The sequence below is a fragment of the Monodon monoceros genome, unplaced genomic scaffold (genome assembly GCF_005190385.1).
Source record: "Monodon monoceros isolate NGI ecotype Baffin Bay Population unplaced genomic scaffold, NGI_Narwhal_1 Super_Scaffold_16, whole genome shotgun sequence".
In the NCBI taxonomy this organism is placed as follows: domain Eukaryota; kingdom Metazoa; phylum Chordata; class Mammalia; order Artiodactyla; family Monodontidae; genus Monodon; species Monodon monoceros.
The window spans coordinates 15,734,665-15,758,018 of record NW_021703772.1 but is presented as its reverse complement, the minus strand read 5'-3'; positions in this window follow the sequence as shown (position 1 = coordinate 15,758,018).

Sequence of the window (23,354 nt, the reverse complement as noted above, 5' to 3'; positions counted from 1 at the left end):
TCTGGGATCCCATGTATGCATAGATTGGCAGGCTTTATATTATCCCACAGGTTTTATATATTGCCTTCTTTTTTTTTCATTTGTCATTCTGTCTGCTGTTCTCATTGGATGATTTCCATTATTCTTTCTTCCAGATCACCTATTCATTCTTCTGCATTATTCAGTTTGCTATTTGTTGCCTTTAGCTCAGCTTTCATCTCAGCAAATGAGTTTTCTAATTTTAATTGGCTCTTCTTTATAGATTTGAGTTCCTTTTTACAGTAATCTGCATTTCTGTCAATAGCCTTTCTTAATTCCTTCAGTATTTTTATTACCTCCTTTTTGAACTTAGGCTCTGATAGATGGGAGAGGTCTGTTTCATTGTTCTTTCAGGGGAATTCTTTTGATCTTTTAGTTGGGGCTGATTCCTTTGCTTCTTCATTTTACTTATATTTCTCTGATTCTATGAGTTTAGGAGAAACAGTTACCTATTGCAGTCATGGAGGGCTGTTTTTATGTGGGAGCATCCCCGTGTTGCCTGCATAAGTCTAATATTTTTGGTATGAGTGCTGTTTTTAGTATGAATGCCAGCCACTTCTTTCCTCAGTGTGTGCTGGCCATTATCCCCTTGATAGGGGGTGTGACTGGTGTTGTGGTGACACCACACTGCACTGCACTGGCTGTTGAGCAGGGCCTCCTCTTTGCTGTGTGGTTATCACAGCCCTGTCTGGAGCAGGGTCTTCTCCTCAGTTGGAGTAGAAGCCCCCAGATCCGTTTCTGAGCTGCAGTGTGAGGTAGGTGGGACTGGAGCACTTCCACCAGGAGAGGAGCCACTGAGTATTCCTCTGCAGGAGCTGTCCACCAGGAGGTGTTGCCTGCCACCTGTTGTGCAGACTCGCAAAGCACACTGCTGTTGGTATTGCCCCTAGCCCCGCCTTAACCATGGGAAGGCAGCAGTCAGCCCTGGTGTCCCTCAGGCGCTGCACTCACAAAGCCACCAGCGCAGATTCATTGGTACAGATCTGCTGAAATCAGGCATCACAATCACTGGAGTCGGGCACCCGGACATGCTGTGGGAGCTACGGAATCAGCCTGGACTCTGGTCCCACCTCCACGTGTGCATGCCAGCAAAGCCTGCCGCCACTAATGCTGGGTCCACTCCAGCCAGAGGAGCACCAGTAATCACTCAGATGTCCCACAGGCACTGAGCTTACAAAGCCATGGGCAGCACCTAAATCTGTGGGTAGCACAGCCACTGGGAGATAACTCGGATCTCAGCCCTGCTTCCGGGGTTGTGAGGCCCCTGGGGATCAGCTCAGATTTCAGCCCCACCTCCTCGTGTGGGCAACCCACCGGTGCTGGAGCACTCTCAGAGCTCCTAGCGGCAGAGCCGCACCCACTGTGAGCACACTGAGGACGAGGCTGCTATGGTGGAGCCCCGCCCCTCCCTTTGCACACATGTAAATAATGAGGCTCCTGTGGCAGACCCAGGCTAGTTCCTGAGTACCCCCACCCCCACACCCCCACCCTCCGTTGCTTGGACCTCACTCCATGTCCTTCAGGCTGTCTCCATGTCCTTTCCCCAGGTCTATCTGCTGAAGCCCAAGTTTCAGCACCCAGCCCCTGAGAGAACCGGCAGACATGTATCTCAGGTTGGGGAGTGAAGGGAGGTGGCCAGGACCCTCTGTGCTGGTCTCTCTGTCCTGCCTGCTGCAGTCTGGCTGCTGCACTCTCCTCTGAAGCTCCCTTTCTGTCCCAGCTGATCTCTCCATGGTGAAGGGTGTTCCCAGGGAGACAGAATCTTTCCCGTATCAGAGCTCCCTCCCAGGGGCACAGGTCCCATCCTGATGCCTCTTTTTTTCTTTAGTCCTACCCAGTTATGTGATGATCTTTCTCGCAATTTTGGTTGTATGAGGTCTTCTGCCAGCTTTCAGTAGGTATTCTGTGAGAATTTTTCCACATGTAGATGTATGTTTGATGTATCTGTGGGAGGAGGTGAGCTCCATGTCCTTCTATTCCACCATCTTGATCTCCTCTCCCTCCCCTGGATTTTAGTATCAGGTCACCCTTCAGTTATTAGGGTTTGTAGGGCACTAATGGTGACAAATGGTGATGCCCTTCCCCCATGTTCAGATTGACCAATGCCCAAGGGTAGCACCAGCATTTGTCTCGGGGAGGAAATTATCTCACCAGTTTATAGCCACATGTGGCATTGTTCTAAAGTAATGCTGATGGGTATATTTCTAAGGATTTTGCTCCACCTAATTTTGGAGTTATATAGGTACCCTTCTATTAGACAGAATCATGCTAATGTTTTCCTTAAGATAACCAAGTGGGTAACTCTTCCACTCTTGCATATTTAAAATGAGCAAGTAGCTATCTAATACAAGAATAAAAGGAGAGCTTCCACTCAGTACTACCAGAAAGGCAAAAAAATTTACTAAATTATGGTACTGTTTTGCTCAGAACCTAACACTGAATACGAAAAGTTAAAGAAAGAAATCAGAGGAAGAAGTAAAAAGAAAGCATTTTTATTAATTATCTCCAATGCTCTGGGCCCCTTGTTGGAAACTTTCCCGTTTGCTACAGTGTGGGGACAACACTACTTGAATAATCCAACATCTGGGATTTCTATCAAACTCCAACCATTTGTTTTTCATTGAATAGAACCCACACTGGAGTAAAAGAAACTTTGTTGGACAAATAGTGGCCCCAAACTATTCCTTTAAGCAAGTATATATAATAATTTAAAAGATCAAAACCAATTTTATAATTATTTCTTCAGATGATCTCTTTTGTTCCTTCTCAGATTATCTATATGTGATTTAATGTACTTTCATCTTCTTTTGCTCTTTGTTATGTTTTTATTTATTTTAATTTTGAGTATGTACTACTTTTATAATTAGAAACAACATAGTAAATGAAGTTAATAAGAACATTTAGAAGTTGAAAAAAGTATGGTGTCCTTAAAAACTTTTTTCCATGTCATCTATGTAGTATTTCAAAATTAGATCTAATTTCATGTTGTATCATATAAACGTCCAAAAAGTGCACAAAAATAGAGAATATAACCAACCTTTATGAATTCATCAGAGGAGTTCACCAGCCATCATTAATCTGCCACACTAATTTCTTCTGTTCTCTCTCTCTCTATTTAAACTTTTTAAAGCAAATTTCAGACTTCATGCTATTTTAGCCCTTAATACTATATCATGAATCTCAAAAAAGGAAGGGCACATTTTTTTACCTAACTGTATTGCATGGCCACGTACATAGTAAAACTAACAATTCCTAATGCCATCTAATACTCAGGCCATAATCAAATTTCCCCCATTTGCTAAAAAACATTTTCCTAACACTTGATTTCTACATATCAAGCTCCAAATAAGGTCCATTCATTATATTTGGCTGTTCATAATCCTATATCTGTCTTAACTCCTAATCTGGAACAGTCTCTTCCCACTTATTTTTTTCTCTTTTTTTTTTTTCACGTTTAGAAATTTTTATTATCAAAACTTTCAAACATCCACAAAAGTAGAGAGAACGATGTAATGAACCCCCATATGCCACCCACTCAGATTCAACAGTGATCACTATCTTGCCTCTCTTACTTCATCTACCCTTTTCTGTTTGCTGAATTATTTTAAAGCCAGTCCCAGACACCCTGGCCGTTTGCCTCTATAGTAATTCAGTCTGTATCTCCCCCACCAAAAAAAAAAACACCCCAAACTATTGCTTTACATAGCCACAATTCCATTATCACAAATACAAGTATATAATGTAAAATTTTTTTACACTTCAAAAATACAAATTTAGGGCTTCCCTGGTGGCGCACTGGTTGAGAGTCCGCCTGCCGATGCAGGGGACACGGGTTCGTGCCCCGGTCCGGGAAGATCCCACATGCCACGCAGCGGCTGGGCCTGTGAGCCGTGGCCGCTGAGCCTGCGCGTCCGGAGCCTGTGCTCCGCAACGGGAGAGGCCACAACGGTGAGAGGCCCAAGTACCACAATAAATAAATAAATAAATAAAATAAAAAATACAAATTTATACAAGCAATAATATGGTCATTTAAAAAATATAGAAGTATGTAAAATAAAAAATGAGAGTTTGCTATCCCTACCCCAAAACCTGACTCTTAAACTGTGTTCACTGTTAACAATCTGGTGTGTGTTCTTCCCGACTTTTTTCTATGCACGCTAGATGCGCATGGTGTGTGTGTGTGCATGCGTGCATGTGTGTGTGTACATACTCTGCTTTCCAAATGTTTTCTCTCATTGAGTTATACATCCTACACATCTCCCTGTGTGTTTATTTAGCTCTGCTTCACTCTCCTCCATGGCTGCATCGCATTCCAGAGCATGGAGGTGCTGTAAATTATCTGGTCCCCTGAATGTAGTTGGTTTTTTTTTTGTGGAAACATATAAACCAATTATTGTTCTTTTTGTTTAAATATCTTTAAAATATAATTGACAGTCTTAAGCAACAGTAATACAGTGCACAGTGGGCTTTGTAATATATGCAATACTGAAATGCATACACCAATGATACAATAATACAAATAAGATACTGGTGCAAGGTTCTTACTCCAGAATTTACGTCATATAATTAATTGAAGGTAAACAGAACAGCTTAAGGTGTTGTGGTAGACAAAATTTCAAGATGACCCCCAAGTTTCCTACCCTTTGTTGTATGTGCCATATAAAATCACTTTTTTTTTTTTTGTGGTACGCGAGCCTCTCACTGTTGTGGCCTTTCCCGTTGCAGAGCACAGGTTCCGGATGTGCAGGCCCAGCGGCCATGGCTCACGGGCCTAGCCGCTCCGCGGCATGTGGGATCTTCCTGGACCAGGGCACGAACCCATGTCCCCTGCATCGGCAGGCGGATTCTCAACCACTGAGCCACCAGGGAAGCCCAAAATCACTTCTTTTTTTTCTAATTTATTTTTTTATACAGGAGGTTCTTATTAGTCATCCATTTTATACACATCAGTGTATACATGTCAATCCCAATCTCCCAATTCATCCCCCCAGCACCCCTCCCCCCACCACTTTCCCCCCTTGGTGCCCATACATTTGTTCTCTGCATCTGTGTCTCAATTTCTGCCTTGCAAACCGGTTCATCTGTACCATTTTTCTACGTTCCACATATATGTGTAAATATACAATATTTGGTTTTTTTCTTTATGACTTACTTCACTCTGTATGACGGTCTCTAGATCCATCCATGTCTCTACAAATGACCCAATTTTGTTCCTTTTTATGGCTGAGTAATATTCTATTGTATATATGTACCACATCTTCTTTATCCATTCATCTGTCAGTGGGCATTTAGCTTGCTTCCATGTCCTGGCTATTGTAAATAGTGTTGCAATAAATATTGGGGTGCATGTGTCTTTTTGAATTATGGTTTTCTCTGGGTATATGCCCAGTAGTGGGATTGCTGGGTCATATGGTAATTCTATTTTTAGGTTTTTAAGGAACCTCCATACTGCTCTCCATAGTGGCTGTATCCATTTACATTCCCACCAACAGTGCAAGAGGGTTCCCTTTTCTCCACACCCTCTCCAGCATTTGTTGTTTGTAGATTTTCTGATGATGCCCATTCTAACTGGTGTGAGGTGATACTGTAGTTTTGATTTGCATTTCCCTAATAATTAGTGATGTTGAGCAGCTTTTCATGTGCTTCTTGGCCATCTGTATGCCTTCTTTGGAGAAATGTCTACTTAGGTCTTCTGCCCATTTTTGGATTGGGTTGTTTGTTTTTTTTAATATTGAGCTGCATAAGCTGTTTATATATTTTGGAGATTAATCCTTTGTCCGTTGATTCGTTTGCAAATATTTTCTCCCATTCTGATGGGTGTCTTTTCATCTTATTTGTAGTTTCCTTTGCTGTACAAAAATTTTTAAGTTTCATTAGGTTCCATTTGTTTATTTTTGTTTTTATTTCCATTATTCCAGGAGGTGGATCAAAACAGATCTTGCTGTGATTTATGTCAAAGAGTGTTCTTCCTGTTTTCCTCTAAGAGTTTTATAGTCTCCAGTCTTGCATTTAGGTCTCTAATCCATTTTGAGTTTATTTTTGTAAATGGTATTAGGGAGTGTTCTAATTTCATTCTTTTACATGTAGCTGTCCAGTTTTCCCAGCACCACTTATTGAAGAGGCTGTCTTTTCTCCATTGTATATCCTTGCCTCCTTTGTCATAGATTAGTTGACCATAGGTGTGTGGGTTTCTCTCTGGGCTTTCTATCCTGTTCCATTGATCTATATTTCTATTTTTGTGCCAGTACCATATTGTCTTGATTACTATAGTTTTGTAGTATAGTCCGAACTCCAGGAGCCTGATTCCTCCAGCTCCGTTTTCTTCCCTCAAGACTGCTTTGGCTATTCGGGGTCCTTTGTGTCTCCATATAAATTTTAAGAATTTTTGTTCTACTTCTGTAAAAAATGCCATTGGTAATTTGATAGGGATTGCATTGAATATGTAGATTGCTTTCGGTAGTATAGTCATTTTCACAATATTGAGTCTTCCAATCCGAGAACATGGTATATCTCTCCCTCTGTTTGTATCATCTTTAATTTCTTTCATCAGTGTCTTATAGTTTTCTGCATACAGGTCTTTGTCTCCCTAGGTTTATTCCTAAGTATTTTATGCTTTTTGTTGCAGTGGTAAATGGGAGTGTTTCCTTAATTTCTCTTTCAGATTTTTCATCATTACTGTATAGGAATACAAGAGATTTCTGTACATTAATTTTGTATCCTGCAACTTTACCAAATTCATTGATTAGCTCTAGTAGTTTTCTGGTGGCATCTTTAGAATTCTCTATGTATAGTATCATGTCATCTGCAAACAGTGACAGTTTTACTTCTTCTTTTCCAATTTGTATTCCTTTTATTTCTTTTTCTTCTCTAATTGTTGTGGCTAGGACTTCCAAAAATATGTTGAATAATAGTGGTGAGAGTGGACATCCTTGTCTTGTTCCTGATCCTGGAGGAAATGCTTTCAGTTTTTCACCATTGAGAATGATGTTTGTTGTGGGTTTGTCATATATGGCCTTTATTATGTTGAGGTAGGTTCCCTCTCTGCTCACTTTCTGGAAAGTTTTTATCATAAATGGGTGTTGAATTTTGTCAAAAGAGTTTTCTGCATCTATTGAGATGATTATATGGTTTTTCTTCTTCAGTTTGTAATTTGGTGTATCACTTTGATTGATTTGCATATATTGAAGAATCCTTGCATCCCTGGGATAAATTCCACTTGATCATGGTGTATGATCCTTTTGATGTGTTCTTGGATTCTGTTTGCTAGTATTTTGTTGAGGATTTTTGCATCTATATTCATAAGTGATATTGGTCTGTAATTTTTTTTTTGTAGTGTCTTTGTCTGGTTTTGGCATCAGGGTGCTGGTGGCCTCATAGAATGAATTTGGAAGTGTTCCTTCCTCTGCAGTTTTTTGGAAGAGTTTGAGAAGGATGGGTGTTAGCTCTTCTCTAAATGTTTGATAGAATTCAACTGTGAAGCCATCTGGTCCTGGACTTTTGTTTGTTGGAAGATTATTAATCACAGTTTCAATGTCATTACTTGTGATTGGTCTGTTCATATTTTCTATTTCTTCCTGGTTCAGTCTTCGGAGGTTATACCTTTCTAAGAATTTGTCCATTTCTTCCAGGTTGTCCATTTTATTGGCATAGAGTTGCTTGCAGTAGTCTCTTAGGATGCTTTGTAGTTCTGCGGTGTCTGTTGTAACTTCTCCTTTTTCATTTCTAATTTTATTGATTTGAGTCCTCTCCCTCTTTTTCTTGATGAGTCTGGCTAATGGTTTATCAATTTTATTTATCTTCTCAAAGAACCACCTTTTAGTTTTATTGATCTTTGCTACTGTTTTCTTTGTTTCTATTTCATTTATTTCTGCTCTGATCTTTATGATTTCTTTCCTTCTACTAACTTTGGGTTTTGTTTGTTCTTCTTTCTCTAGTTCTTTTAGGTGTAAGGTTAGATTGTTTATTTGTGATGTTTGTTGTTTCTTGAGGTAGGATTGTATTGCTGTAAACTTCCCTCTTAGAACTGCTTTTGCTGCATCCTATAGGTTTTGGATCGTCGTGTTTTCATTGTCATCTGTCTCTAGGTATTTTTTGATTTCCTCTTTGATTTCTTCAGTGATCTCTTGGTTATTTAATAACAAATTGTTTAGCCTCCATGTGTTTGTGTTTTTTACATCTTTTTCCCTGTAATTGATTTCTAATCTCATAGTATTGTGGTCAGAAAAAATGCTTGATAATGATTTCAATTTTCTTAAATTTACTGAGGCTTGATTTGTGACCCAAGAAGTGATCAGTGCTGGAGAATGTTCTGTGCACACTTGAGAAGAAAGTGTAATCTGCTGTTTTTGGATGGAATGTCCTGTAAATATCAGTTAAATCTATCTGGTCTATTGTGTCATTTAAAGCTTGTGTTTCCTTGTTAATTTTCTGTTTGGATGATCTGTCCATTGGTGTAAGGGAGGTGTTAAAGTCCCCCACTATTATTGTGTTCCTGTCGATTTCCTCTTTTATATATGTTAGCAGTTGCCTTATGTATTGAGGTGCTCCTATGTTGGGTGCATATATATTTATAATTGTTATATCTTCTTCTTGGATTGATCCCTTGATCATTATGTAGTGTCCTTCCTTGTCTCTTGTAACATTCTTTCTTTTAAAATCTATTTTATCTGATATGAGTATTGCTACTCCAGCTTTCTTTTGATTTCCATTTGCATGGAATATCTTTTTCCATCCCCTCGCTTTCAGTCTGTATGTGTCCCTAGGTCTGACATGGGTTTCTTGTAGACAGCATTTATATGGGTCTTGTTTCTGTATCCATTCAGTGAGCCTGTGTCTTTTGGTTGGAACATTTAATCCATTCACGTTTAAGGTAATTATCGATATGTATGTTCCTCTTACCATTTTCTTAATTGTTTTGGGTTTGTTTTTGTAGGTCCTTTTCTTCTCTTGCATTTCCCACTTAGAGAAGTTCCTTTAGCATTTGTTGTAGAGCTGGTTTGGTGGTGCTGAATTCTCTTAGCTTTTGCTTGTCTGTAAAGCTTTTGATTTCTCCATTGAATCTGAATGAGATCCTTGCCAGATAGAGTAATCTTGGTTGTAGGTTCTTCCCTTTCATCACTTTAAATATGTCATGCCCCTCCCTTCTGGCTTGTAGAGTTTCTGCTGAGAAATCAGCTGTTAAGCTTATGGGAGTTCCCTTGTATGTTATTTGTCATTTTTCCCTTGCTGCTTTCAATAATTTTTCTTTGTCTTTAATTTTTGCCAATTTGATTACTATGTGTCTTGGCGTGTTTCTCCTTGGGTTTATCCTGTATGGGACTCTCTGCACTTCCTGGACTTGGGTGGCTATTTCCTTTCCCATGTTGGGGAAGTTTTCAACTATAATCTCTTCAAATATTTTCTCGGGTCCTTTCTCTCTCTCTTCTCCTTCTGGGACCCCTATAATATGAATGTTGTTGTGTGTAATGTTGTCCCAGAGGTCTCTTAGGCTGTCTCCCTTTCTTCTCATTCTTTTTTCTTTATTCTGTTTTGCAGCAGTGAATTCCACCATTCTGTCTTCCAGGTCACTTATCCATTCTTCTGCCATAGTTATTCTGCTATTGATTCCTTCTAGTGTATTTTTCATTTCAGTTATTGTATTGTTCATCTCTGATTATTTGTTCTTTAATTCTTCTAGGTGTTTGTTCTTTAATTCTTCTAGGTCTTTGTTAAACATTTCTTGCATCTTCTCAATCTTTGCCTCCATTCTTTTTTTGAGGTCCTGGATCATCTTCACTATCATTATTCTGAATTCTTTTTCTGGAAGGTTGCCTATCTCCACTTCATTTAGTTGTTTTTCTGGGTTCTATCTTTTTCCTTCATCTGGTACATAGCCCTCTGCCTTTTCATCTTGTCTATCTTTCTGTGAATGTGGTTGTTGTTCCACAGGCTGCAGGATTGTAGTTCTCCTTGCTTCTGCTGTCTGCCTTCTGGTGGATTAGGCTATCTAAGAGGCTTGTGCAAGTTTCCTGATGGGAGGGACTGGTAGTGGGTATAGCTTGGTGTTGCTCTGGTGGGCAGAGCTCAGTAAAACTTTAATCCGCTTGTCTGCTGATGGGTGGGGCTAGATTCCCTCCCTGTTGGTTGTTTGGCCTGAGGCGTCCCAACACTGGAGCCTACCGGGCTCTTTGGTGGGACTAATGGCGGACTCTGGGAGGGCTCACACCAAGGAGTACTTCCCAGAAGTGAGAGAGAGACACAGCCACCCCCGCCTCTGCAGGAGACCCTCCAACACTAGCAGGTAGGTCTGGTTCAGTCTCCTATGGGGTCACTGCTCCTTCCCCTGGGTCTCAGTGTGCACACTACTTTGTGTGTGCCCTCCAAGAGTGGAGTCTCTGTTTCCCCCATTCCGGTCAAAGTCCTGTAATCAAATCCTGCTAGCCTTCAAAGTCTGTTTCTCTAGGAATTCCTCTTCCAGTTGCCAGACCCCCAGGTTTCCTTCCCACTTCTATTTGTTTGTTCTGGGCCATTGACTAATTAAAGAAACCTGGTCAAATGTCCTTTAGAATGTCCCACATTGTGAATTTGGCTGAATACATATTTTAAAAATAAAAGGCATTACAGTTGTGATTCTATAACATTATCCTGCCTAAACATCTCCAAAACATAAAACCCCCTTCAATGATAGCTATAAGCAAAAATCCATAGGATTTGGGAAAAGATTGATTTAATGAACAGTACACTAAATGGATATACTAAATTTCCTTTTTTAAATGTTTGTGATAAAAAAGAAAGCAAATTTATAGAGAATTTGCCTTTTTTTAAACATCTTTATTGGAGTATAATTGCATTACAGTGGTGTGTTAGTTTCTGCTTTATAACAAAGTGAATCAGTTATACATATACATATGTTCCCATATCTCTTCCCTCTTGCGTCTCCCTCCCTCCCACCCTCCTTATTCCACCCCTCTCGGTGGTCACAAAGCACCGAGCTGATCTCCCTGTGATATGTGGCTGCTTTCCACTAGTTATCTATTTTACGTTTGGTAGTGTATATATGTCCATGCCACTCTCTCACTTTGTCACAGCTTACCCTTCCCCCTCCCCATGTCCTCAAGTCCATTCTTTAGTAAGTCTGTGTCTTTATTCCCATCTTACCCCTAGGTTCTTCAAGACATTTTGTTTTTCTTAGATTCCATATACATGTGTTAGCATACGGTATTTGTCTTTCTCTTTCTGACTTACTTCACTCTGTATGACAGACTCTAGGTCCATCCACCTCACTACAAATAACTCAATTTCGTTTCTTTTTATGGCTGAGTAATATTCCATTGTATATATGTGCCACATCTTCTTTATCTTTTCATCCGATGATGGACACTTAGGTTGCTTCCCTCTCCTGGCTATTACAAATAGAGCTGCAATGAACACTTTGGTACATGACTCTTTTTGAATTATGGTTTTCTCAGGGTATATGCCCAGTAGTGGGATTGCTGGGTCATATGGTAGTTCTATTTGTAGTTTTTGAAGGAACCTCCATATTGTTCTCCATAGTGGCTGTACCAATTCACATTCCCACCAGCAGTGCAAGAGTGTTCCCTTTTCTCCACACCCTCTCCAGCATTTATTGTTTCTAGATTTGTTGATGATGGCCATTCTGACTGGTGTGAGATAATATGTCATTGTAGTTTTGATTTGCATTTCTCTAATGATGAATGATGTTGAGCATTCTTTCATGTGTTTGTTGGCAATCTGTATATCTTCTTTGGAGAAATGTCTATTTAGGTCTTCTGCCCATTTTTGGATTAGGTTGTTTGTTTTTTTGTTATTGAGCTGCATGAGCTGCTTGTAAATTTTGGAGATTAATCCTTTGTCAGTTGCTTCATTTGCAAATATTTTCTCCCATTCTGAGGGTTGTCTTTTTGTCTTGTTTATGCTTTCCTTAGAATTTGGCTTTTTGAAGAACATTTGAAATAGTGCCTTAAGGAATGTAACTAAGAAAAAAATTCTCTACTGTGTGTCTTGTAAATAAATACCATTGTATGAATTGAAAACTGACTCTAAGGAAGTCAGCAAAGAAAAACCATCTTTGAAATGTGGGAATATGGATGCTTTGACTCTATTTCTATTTATTTGATGTGTTTAGATTGCCAGAAAAAACATAGGGTGCCCAGCTAAATTTAAATCTCAGGTAAAAAACAATAAGGTTTTTTAGCATAAGTATATCGCATGCAATATTTAGGACATGCTTATGCTAAATATTACTTATGGTTTATCTGAAATTCATATTTAACTGGGCATCCGCATTTCTATTTGCTAAATCTGACAACCTGTGGACAAACTCTCTACTACAATGTGGTGGGGAAGACCCAAGGAGGAGCTTTAATACTGGAGAAGAGTACCATATGAGGACACTGTCAGCCTCTTGACCCCACTTCTGAAATGTGGGAACAGCCACAAGTCTCTGACACTCTCCAGCTGGTTGCTCAGGAAGACTGGCTTCTTATTTCTGTGCATAAACACCCTAAGCTGAGATTCTGTGCAGGACCTGCCAAAGCAGAGTACAATGAGATATTGTTTTCTCTCTGAGAAACAGGCGTCACAGAAGCCAGAATCACAAGAGATTCTGGAATGAAAATGTGGGCTAGGATCCACCTGCAAGTTCCTCAAAGCCCTCTGTGTAAACACCAGAGATACAATAAGACTGAACATATTATAAAATATAAGACAGGAGACAAAGAAGAAAATAAGAGGAGTAGAAAATTTATGTCCAAAAATCCTGGCTTAAAAATTCCTGTCAGTGGACTATAAAACTTAACTCTGAACATCCTAGCAATCAAGGCAAAGAATAAAGACACTGGGTTACAGAAATTTTGTGGCTAGGCTAGCAATAGAAAGTTTCTTAATTCATTTAGAAGCAAATGGTTTTCACAGCCCTTAGTTCTGAAGGAAATTTGTACTGGAGATGAAACATATTAAGGATATATAAGAATGGTATAGTAGCAGCTACTTCTTCAAAGCAAAGCAAGAAACATAACTCCCTTGCATAGAAGTTTTAGAACTTTCACTGTCTGTAGGTGGTGGAATCTTTTAATGACAGTTTTATATAGTTTATGTCCTTTATGCCCTTAAATATGCAAAAATTTTATGTCATGTTTCTTCCAAACACGCTCCCTGGGGCAGGGTAAAATGTCTCAGGCTTGTCTACACTCCAAGTCCCCATTCTAGGCCTTTCTTCTTCTTTGACCCCTCTTTATAGAGGCACACCTCATTTTTGTCTTTGATCTCTTATTTGGCCAACTGATTTGGACTTGGACTTCCAGGTTTTTATTTTGGCTACTGTTACGAAACTGAACTTGGGTCCACTCACCCATGGCAGAGCAAACTCAATTTACTGACACCAGGTTGTGGTGAAGGAAAGTACAGTGTTTATTGCAGGGCCCAGCAAGGAGTACAAGAAGCTCATGCTCAAAAGACTTGAACTCCCTGATGGCTTTCAGGGAAGGGTTTTTAAAGGCAACAGTTGGAGTGACGGCTGTAGGGAACATGACTTTCCTCTAATTGGTTGGTGGTAAGGTAGCGGGGTGGTGTTTCAAGAGTTTCAATCATCTACCTTCTGGTTTCAACCAGTCTGGGGTCTACATGCTTGTGGTCAACATATAGTCACCGCTCCACCTGGGCCAGATCTTGGTTTCTGCAGAACAATTCAAAGATATCCATCAGATTGTTATGTATATCCCTTGAGGAGGAACTTGGACTCTGATCACTGAACTGTTGTTTCTTGACAGCCTTTCCTTTGTTTCTGCATTCCCTCACTTCCCCCAATTAGTAACTGCTTGAATCTGCTCTTTGGAACTCAGCAAAGGCCTGGGAGTCTAAAACCCTTTTTTTTACACACAAGGAACAGGGGATATGGAAGGGGTTTTGTACCTTGGAGGGTCCCGGAGGGTCCTGCTCATTTTCAATCCCCCTTTTTCTTTGATACTCCTCAATCCTGATTGGAACAGAAAGAGAATAGTTTTAGATAGAGAGGTTAATTATAAGAGGAACTCAGTTTTAGGGGGACTCGGTTTCACAACTTTAGACTCTACTTCCACTGCCCACCTCCCTGTGTCCCCATACATCAGCAGCATAAGAAAGTGACCCTTCTTTCCGGCTTCTTGGACTGTTGTGCTCTGGTTATATCTGGGTATGGGTGGTAGGCTGATTAATAGCCCAACTCTTCCTGCCTCCCTGTAGGCACCCCCCCCACCCTACCTCTAGGCTCGGCCATGTGACTGTCTTTGGCCTAAGGGTTAAGAGCTAACGTGACAAAGCAGAGGCTTAAAAGTTGTACGTGTTCCTGCTTGCGCTCTTGCACAATTGGTCCCTCTTTCTCAGACTTGGGCCACCACCTTGAGAACATGCCTGAGCTAGCCTGCTCCAGGAAGGTGGGTGTGACATGTGCATAGAACTGTCATCAGCTGAGGCCATTATAGACCAGCCAGCCCTTTAGCCAACTGAAGTCAAGCAGGACCCTATGGGGCCCTCCCAGGTACAAAAGCCTGTTCCCTGTTTCTTGTTTATGGAACCAAGGCTTCAGCCTCCTAGACCTTCCCTGAGTTCCAGAGAGCAGATTCAAACAGTTACTCATTAGGGAAGTGAAGGAATGCAGAAACAAAGGAAAAGCAGTCAAGAAACAGTAGTGCAGTGATAGGGAGGAACCCCTAGTTCCTCCTCAAGGGTTATACATAACAATGTATCTTTGAGTTTTTCTACAGGAATTAAGGCCCTCACCCAGGTGGAGGGTGGTAACTTCAGGTTGAACACAAGATTCCTGGAACACCACCCTGTTACTTCACCCACCAACCAATCAGAAGAAAGTCACACAGCCTGCAGCCCACACTCCACATTTTGCCTTTAAAACTCTTCCCTGAAAACCATTGGGGAGTTTGGGTCTTTTGAGTACAAGCCTCCTGTTCTCCTTGTTTGACCTTTGCAATAAATCTTTCTCTGCTCCAAACTCCAACATTTTGGTTTGTTTGGCCTCACCTGATGTTGGGTACATGAATGTAGGTTTAACAACACAACCAGCCAATTGACCACAGATGCACAAGCAAGCCTAGCCCAGATCAGCAGAACCACCCAGCTGACCCACCAACTCAAAAGCAGTAAATGTTTTAAGCCATTAAGTTTTGTGATAGTTTATTACACAAGCAACAGTTGACTGATATGGTGGGGAAGATAAATCTCACACCTAAATTAATAGAGAGCCATCCTATTTCTGCACAAAAGTGAGCTTCATGAACTTGTAAGTTGTATGAGGCCATTTTCTTTTTCCAGAAAATACAATTCCGAATCGTCTGATATTCAAGTGAGTATTCTCTTAAAACCCCAAATTCTACCCCTTTAAGGATGAAAGTCAGAGATGACAGTCATTGACCTGGAAAATTTTAAGCAAAACCTTAATATGACTCCTCAGTTATCAGATATGAGTAAAATTATTTCAAGGCCAATGGATTTTGCATTTGGGTCAGAAGATTCTGGTATCTCTTAAGTGGTACAGATTGATACCATTAGCTTGTGAACCATGAAATTGGTATCTCCTCTCTGATATTTTTGATCTAGCATTATAAGCTGACTTCACTATTTCAATTCAAGTGTGAATACTTCTGTGATTAAAAAGAGAAAGACACTGGAGGGAAAAAAACCACAGAAGAATACATGCCGGTCAGAAAAGAAGATGAAGCCAGTGCCAACAGTGAAGAGAGCAGAGTCCTGGAGGCCCTTGGAAACCACACCTGGTAGTGAGGACAGAGGAATCATCAGGGCCAAGATCAGAGAACCGCTCCAGCAAACATATGGCAGTGAATTAAATTTTCTTTTAAATGAAAATATTCCTGGAGTCAATTAGAGCTGGACCAAGTCCTGACTCATAATTGAATATGGGAAATGATTTGTGGCTGCAGTTTATATTGATAAAGAAACAATATGTGATACAGGCTCTTTCTTTAAAATGCAGGTTCTTTGGCGTTTGATTCAAATACATACCAAATTTTTCAGTCTTAGTATAGCAGCTCTTAAGGCCACGCAATGACAAAAATGGTCTTTTAATAATACTTTTGTCCAGTTAAAACATATAGGAAACATCCATTTTTGTATTACTGTCTAAAAGACTACCTCCTATGCTTCTTTGGTTTAGAACTTATCACTGAATTATTTTCTAGACCACTAGAAGTGGTCTGACAGGTGATTCTGTCAAGTCACCTGATGTCAAGGACAGACAAATCATTGATGCTGAATAATCTTTGACTTAATCGTAGCGAGTATTCATAGAAAGATTTGGGGGGCCTAGGTACAGACAATATCTTCATACCATACTTTATGTCTGAGGAAGGGCATTTACCTATGAGAGTATCTCTTTATGTCTAGAATAGATAGAAACACCCAGTAGAGGACATTAGAAATCACCTTAGTTCTTCCTAGCTAAAGTCACTCCTTGTTGGAGATAAACGTCATGCCTAGAAGTCACTTTTAGTTGTGGGGTGTCCTTCCGCTAAGACTTATGTAATACTGAACAGAGCATAATGCAGCTAGGAGGCATCATGTTAGTTTTGTCAACCTGGCATGTAGCTAAGCAGAGCTGTATTATACACAAACAAGCCAGAATTCCTTTGTTGAAAATGACCTTCTGTTAAAGCCAGAACAGTGTCAACTGTAAGCTTGATACCAGAGACTTTACAATAGAAGCCACTATGGGGGCTGGGAGAGGGAGGGAGACAGAATGAACCCCAACCAAATACTAGAGGGGTGCAAAATGTCTGGGCAGTTTAGGGAGAAACAGAATAAAAGCAGAAGTAATCGAAAGTGAAACATTTACCAACAAAAAATAATCCAAGTAAAACACCACTCATGTAAGCACACTGGAAAGCACGCTTTTAAAGACCAGGAATCTGCTTTCCAACTCTATGGAACTCTTTGTGTACTGTGGTAACTTATTTCTTATATTGTCATTCTTTTCTACTGATTTTATTATCATTGGCTCAACTTTATAAAAGCAATAAGGGGGAAAAAAGAAAAGCAAATTACTGAACTGAGCTTGGAAATGGGAAAGGTTGTATCAAGATGACATTTGAAACACTGGCCCAACTTTTCTTTTGAATTGCACAGTTAAGATCACAGAACAATATGGGAAATGAGCCAGATTACACGGTACATTAAAATAAACATAGAGTTATTTCCTCAACCCCACAAAGTAGGCAGTGTCACGGACCACTGCCTTTCCATGAGATGGAGAAATCCTTTCCATCTTTTGGAGAGGTTATATTTTAGTCCTTGGAAAGTGTACTTGGATTTCTTTATTTTCATTGTACTTCTCTTCCTTGTTAACATATTTGGTATAGCATAAGGCCTAAGCCTCTTCCCTTTGGCTGGTAATAGTGTGAGTTGGAATAACACATTGTTTCAGGTTTTTCAAAGGTTATCAATGATCGAGAAGTTTTCCTGTTATAGAGGAGTTAAGTAGCATATTCCAAAAGTTTCTTTGTGAGGATGTTAGTTTTATTTTCCCTAGGATGAGAAGCAGCCTCATAGTTAATACCAGTCTTAGACAATCAGGTTTCTTTATATCTACTTGTATTATAAACATGAATCACTTCAAATTAATTTAGCATCTTTTATTTAGGTTGGCTTTTGAGGTCCCTCAAATAATAACTAATAATAACTAAAAGAAAACCAACTGATATAAGATCCAGCTGCCAAAAATTATATTTAAAACTAGAGTTTTCTTACCTGCTTTTCTCTGGCAGAGCTTGGGATGTCTTCTTTTGCAGAACATTTCTCAGGAATCATTTTAAAGCTACTTTAAAATCATTCAGCCTAAGGTTATAACCAAAGTGGACAAGACTTCTTGTTAGTTCTCTTGGTCCTAGGGTCAGCTTCATAGTTTCAGGAAGTATTCATTCCTACAAGACAAGGTTTATATCCTACCCAGTTAAACTAAAGATGACTAGTTACCAGTACTCCATTGAAACCTGAAAAGTATGTGTTCTTTTAATTAAATAAATGAATGAGTAAATGTTTTATTTATTAAATAAAAGTAGAATATTAACTAGACAGCTTTTTATGCTTTAGATAAAAAATATTTTACACATTGAACTATAAAGGAAGAAATAAAGTGTTTTTAAAAAAATACAATTTATTACTATATCATCAAATTTGAGAACTTTGGTTTACAGATTTTATGATATAAAATATAATTTATCTTTTCTAGTTAAAGCTGAAAGTGTTTCTCTACCTTAAAGCTGTATCTATATCTTGTTTTCATTTTTTAAAACACTGTTACAACTTGGGTATTTCCTCAGCATTCTGAAAAATAACTCTACCCTCTGGGCTCACTGCTCTGCACTAGGGTCATCCTTCCTTTTTCATGAAAGTAACACATACTTTTAGGATAGAAGTTTTATTAACCAGTTTCCTGACTGTAGAATTGGAGGAGTGACAACCTTCTTTCATTTTGTCCTTTCTCTTCCCCTTTCAGTCCAGGTTGGCAGTGTTTCTGATGGTATAACATTCTCAACAACATTGTGGGTCTCTTCTTTCACAGAGATGCACTCCATTAGATAAGAAGTTTCTCCACAGATCCTTCCTGGATAATCCCAAATCTGTTCCTGACTTCTGGTGAGGTGGCCAAGGGGATCCCTGAGTTATATGTCTGATCTCTTCAAAGAGCCATCTGTATGATTGAATACACTGATCTTTTGATCCTTCCCAGGCACTAGCAAAACATTGTCTCTTTTTACCAAATTACTAATGAAGAAACTTAAATTTGGAGATGTTATTAACTGGCCTAAATCTCTCTCAATCCACTATAGCCACACAGTGGTCCTTGCTATCCGTCTAATAACATGAGGTGAGGGCCTCACTCACCTCAAGGTCATTGCTCTTCCCTTTGCCTAAAATGCTCTTCCTCTAGATGTCCATTGAACTGAAGGGTTTTCTGGGATGTGGGACTTTTAGTGCTAAAACCGGGAGAGTCCAGGAAAACTGGACAACTTGGTTACCCAGTTAGAATATATGTTTCCAAAGACAGGCATCTTGGTTGCTTATTGGTGTTTCTACAGCCCCTAGAAGAGGGCCTGGCATATGGTAGATGCTCAGTAAATATTTGTTGCATGAATAAATGAGTACTATGCTGAGTCCACTCTGGCAAAGGGAGGCACCAGGGACAACCATACAGAGTTTCCAAAGGCAGTATACAGTATCAGATTTGATGGCCTTGGAGACACAAGATGCATGGTTCAGGGTCTAGTGGTGCTGTGATGGTTTATGTGTCAGCTTGACTGGGGTAAGTGTTGCCCAGATAGCTAGTACAACACAATTTCTGGATGTGTCTGTGAGGGTGTTTTTGGAAGAAATTAGCTTTGAAATGCAAAGGGAGTGGGAAGATGTGAAAGAACAGAGCATCTGAGATCTCTGTGACAATATCATAATATAGTTTAATATATATAAAATTTGATTCCCAGAAACAGTGGACAGACAGAATGGGGCAAAAAAAATGTGTGAAGAGATAATGTCAAGAACATTCCAAAATGATGAATGATACCAATTCACAGATCCTAAACTCAACTAACATAAAACAGAATAAATACAAAGAAATCCACACCTAGGCACATCATAGTTAAACCAAAGATGAAGGCAAATCTTAAAGGCATCCAGAGAAAAAGGACACATTATATTCAGTGGACACAATTACAAATAACGGATGACATCATTAGAAACAATGAAGGCCAGAAAATAATAAAATGGCATCTTTCAGGTGTGGAAAGATAGCTCCAAGTTTTTAGCTTGACTGCCAAAATATTGTTGTTGTCACAGACATCCAGGCTTACCAATATCATTGCTAGGTGATTACAGGAGGGGGAAATCAAGAGGTAGGAGGAGCTCTCAGAGGTAGAGAGAGAAACTAAGGGCTTGAATGACACAATAAGTTGGTGAGAGGGGAAAACAATAAAGGAAATAGAGAAGGCAAGTAGAGGTACAACTGGATTGCAGTGTTTTGCGTGAGACTGTAGTGCCCTGCAGGATGTTTTGCATCCTTAGCTCCCAGGATAAATGCCAAAGGCTCTCCTCAGTCATTCAGTCATTGTAACCACCAAAATGATGCCTATTGTTCCTCACATTTTCAAATGCCCCTGAAGGCACTTTACCACTGGGTATGGCAGGGTTTCACAACCCTGGCAATGCTGACATTTTGGACTATAGGATACCTTGTTGTGAGGGCCCATCCTGTGCATTGCAGGATGTTCAGCAGCATCCTTGGCCTCTAATTGGTCAAGGTCAGGACACTCCCTCACAGTTGTGATGAGCACAGATATCTCCAGACATTGCCAAAGATCCCCTGGGGGCAAAAATCTCACCTCCCTCTCCTCCTCCCTTCTGAGAACAAATTGGGTATGAGATAGCAAAAAAAAAAAAAATCTTAAAAAACAAGGAATGAAACACAATTTCAGAAATGAGAGAGGGATAAAGGTTGTTTAAGAAAAAAAGAAAACACTTTCGATATGGCTGTGGATACCAAAGTCAGATTGCAGGATGGTTAAGAAGAGAGTGGTTTGACTCAAAAGGCAGCAATAAAGGTAGGCATTGATTTGAGAAATTAGACAATAGAAGAAATTGGGAAGATATCCAGAGAGGCAGTGGGATCAGAGAAAGTCTTTTTTTTTTTTTAATTAATTAATTAATTAATTTAGTTTTGGCTACATTGGGTCTTCATTGCTGTGCACAGGCTTTCTCTAGTTGCAGTGAGTGGGGGCTACTCTGTTGCAGTGCATGGTATTCTCTTTGTTGTGGCTTCTCTTGTTGCAGAGCATGGGCTCTAGGTGCACAGGCTTCAGTAGTTGTAGCTCACGGGCTCAGTAGTTGTGGCTCATGGGCTCAGTAGTTGTGGCTCATGGGCTCTAGAGTGCAGGCTCAGTAGTTGTGGCGCACGGGCTTAGTTGTTCCGCGGCATGTGGGATCTTCCTGGACCAGGGCTTGAACCCGTGTCCCCTGCATTGACAGGTGGATTCTTAACCACTGTGCCACCAAGGAAACCCCAAAAGTCTTATTTTTGTTTTGTCTTGTTTTCTTAAGAGAATAGAGAACTTTGAAACCTTAAAAGCAGGAAAAAAAAAAAAAGCTGGTAGGAAAAAGGGAGACTAAGGATATTGCTAAAATGGACAAAACGTAAAATCCAGGTTTAAGCAGACAATGTGATTGCAGTTGAAACTTGATTAAGCAAGTAGGTAAATATTGTGATGTAGGTATTATAGAAAACAATGATTCTTCTAAAACTCATCCACCTTTTATAAACACAAAGCTTTTCCCCTCCCTCCTTTGTTTATGACTGAGACAAATTAAATCAGTGGGTCAGAGTTTTATCATTTTGTTTTTCTTTTTAAATTGAGGTATAGTTGATGTAGTTATACAACATAGTGATTCACAATTTTTAAAGATTATATTCCATGTATAGTTATTATGAAATATTGGCAATATTTCCTATGTTGTACAATATATCCTTGTAGCTTATTTTATACATAGTAGTTTGTACCTCTTAATTCCCTACTCCTGTATTGTCCCTCCCCCCCTTACCTCACCTCACTGGTAACCATTAGTTCATTCTCTGTATCTGTGAGTCTGTTTCCTTTTTGTTACATTCACTAGTTTGTTGTATTTTTTAGATTCCACATATACCTGATATCATACAATATTTGTCTTTCTCTGTCCGACTTATTTCGCTTAGAATAATACCCTCCAAGTCCATCCATGTTGTTGCAAATGGCAAAAATTTCACTCCTTTTTTACAGCTGAGTAGTATTCCATTGTATATATACCACATCTTCTTTATCAATTCATCTGTTGATGGACACTTAGGTTGCTTCCACATCTTGGCAATTATAAATAATGCTGCTATGAACATTGAGTTGTGTGTATCTTTTCAAATTAGTTCTTTTGTTTTTGTGGGGTGTTTTGGATATATATGCAGGAGTGGAACTGCTGGGTCATATGGTAGTTCTATTTTTAGTTTTTTGAGAAACCTCCATACTGTTTTCCACAGTGACTGCATCAATTTAATTCCTACCAACAGTGTAGGAGGGTTCTTTTTTCTCCACATCCTTGCCAACATTAGATATTTGTGGTGTTTTTGATGATAGCCATTGTGACAGGTGTGAAGTGATACATCATTGTGCTTTTAATTTGCATTTCTCTGATGATTAATGATGTTGAGCATCTTTTCATGTGCCTGTTGGCCATCTGTGTGTCTTCTTTGGAAAAATGTCTATTCAGTTATAGACATTTTTCTTTATAGACCTTTCTTTAATTGGGTTGTGTTTTTTTTTTGATGTTGAGTTATAGGAGCTGCTTATATATGTTGGATATTAATCCCTCATCAGTCATATCATTTGCAAATATTTTCTCCAATTCAGTAGGTTGTTTTTCATTTTGTTGATGGTTTCCTTTGCTGTGCAAAAGCTTTTACATTTAATTAGGTCCTGTTTGTTTATTTTTGCTTTTATTTTCTTTGCTTTAGAAGACAGATCTAAAAAAAAGTATTGCTGCAATTTATGTCAAAGAGTATTCCATCTATGTTTTCTTCTAGGAATTTTACAGTTTCCAGTCTTATATTTAGGTCTTTAATCCATTTTGAGTTTATTTTTGTATGTTGTGTTAGAGAATGTTCTACTTTTATTCTTTTACATGTAGCTGTCCAGTTTTCCCAGCACCACTTATTGAAGAGACCGTTTTTCTCCATTGTATATTCTTACCTTCTTCGTCATTGATTAATTGACCATAAGTGTGTGGGTTTATTTCTGGACTCTCTCTTTTGTTCCATTGACCTATGATCTGTTTTTGTGCCAGTACCATACTACTTTGATTATTGTAGCTTTGTAGTATAGTCTGAAGTCAGAGAGCATGATACCTCTAGCTTTGTTCTTCTTTCTTAAGATTGTTTTGGCTATTCAGGGTCCTTTGTGTTTCCATACAAATTTTAAAATAATTTGTTCTAGTTCTGTGAAAAACACCGTTGGTATTTTGATAGGGATTGCACTGAATCTGTAGATTTCCTTGGGTATGGCCAAGTATGGCCATTTTCACAATATTAATTCTTCCAATCCAAAAACATGGTATATCTTCCCATTTGTTTGTGTCATCTTCAATTTCTTTCATCAATATCTTATAGTTTTCTGAGTACAGGTCTTTTACCTCCTTAGGTAGGTTTATTCCTAAGTATTTTATTCTTTTTGATGTGATGGTAAATGGGATTGTTTCCTTATTTCTTTTTTCTGATAGTTTGGTTTTAGTGTATAGAAATGCAGCTGATTTCTGTATATTAATTT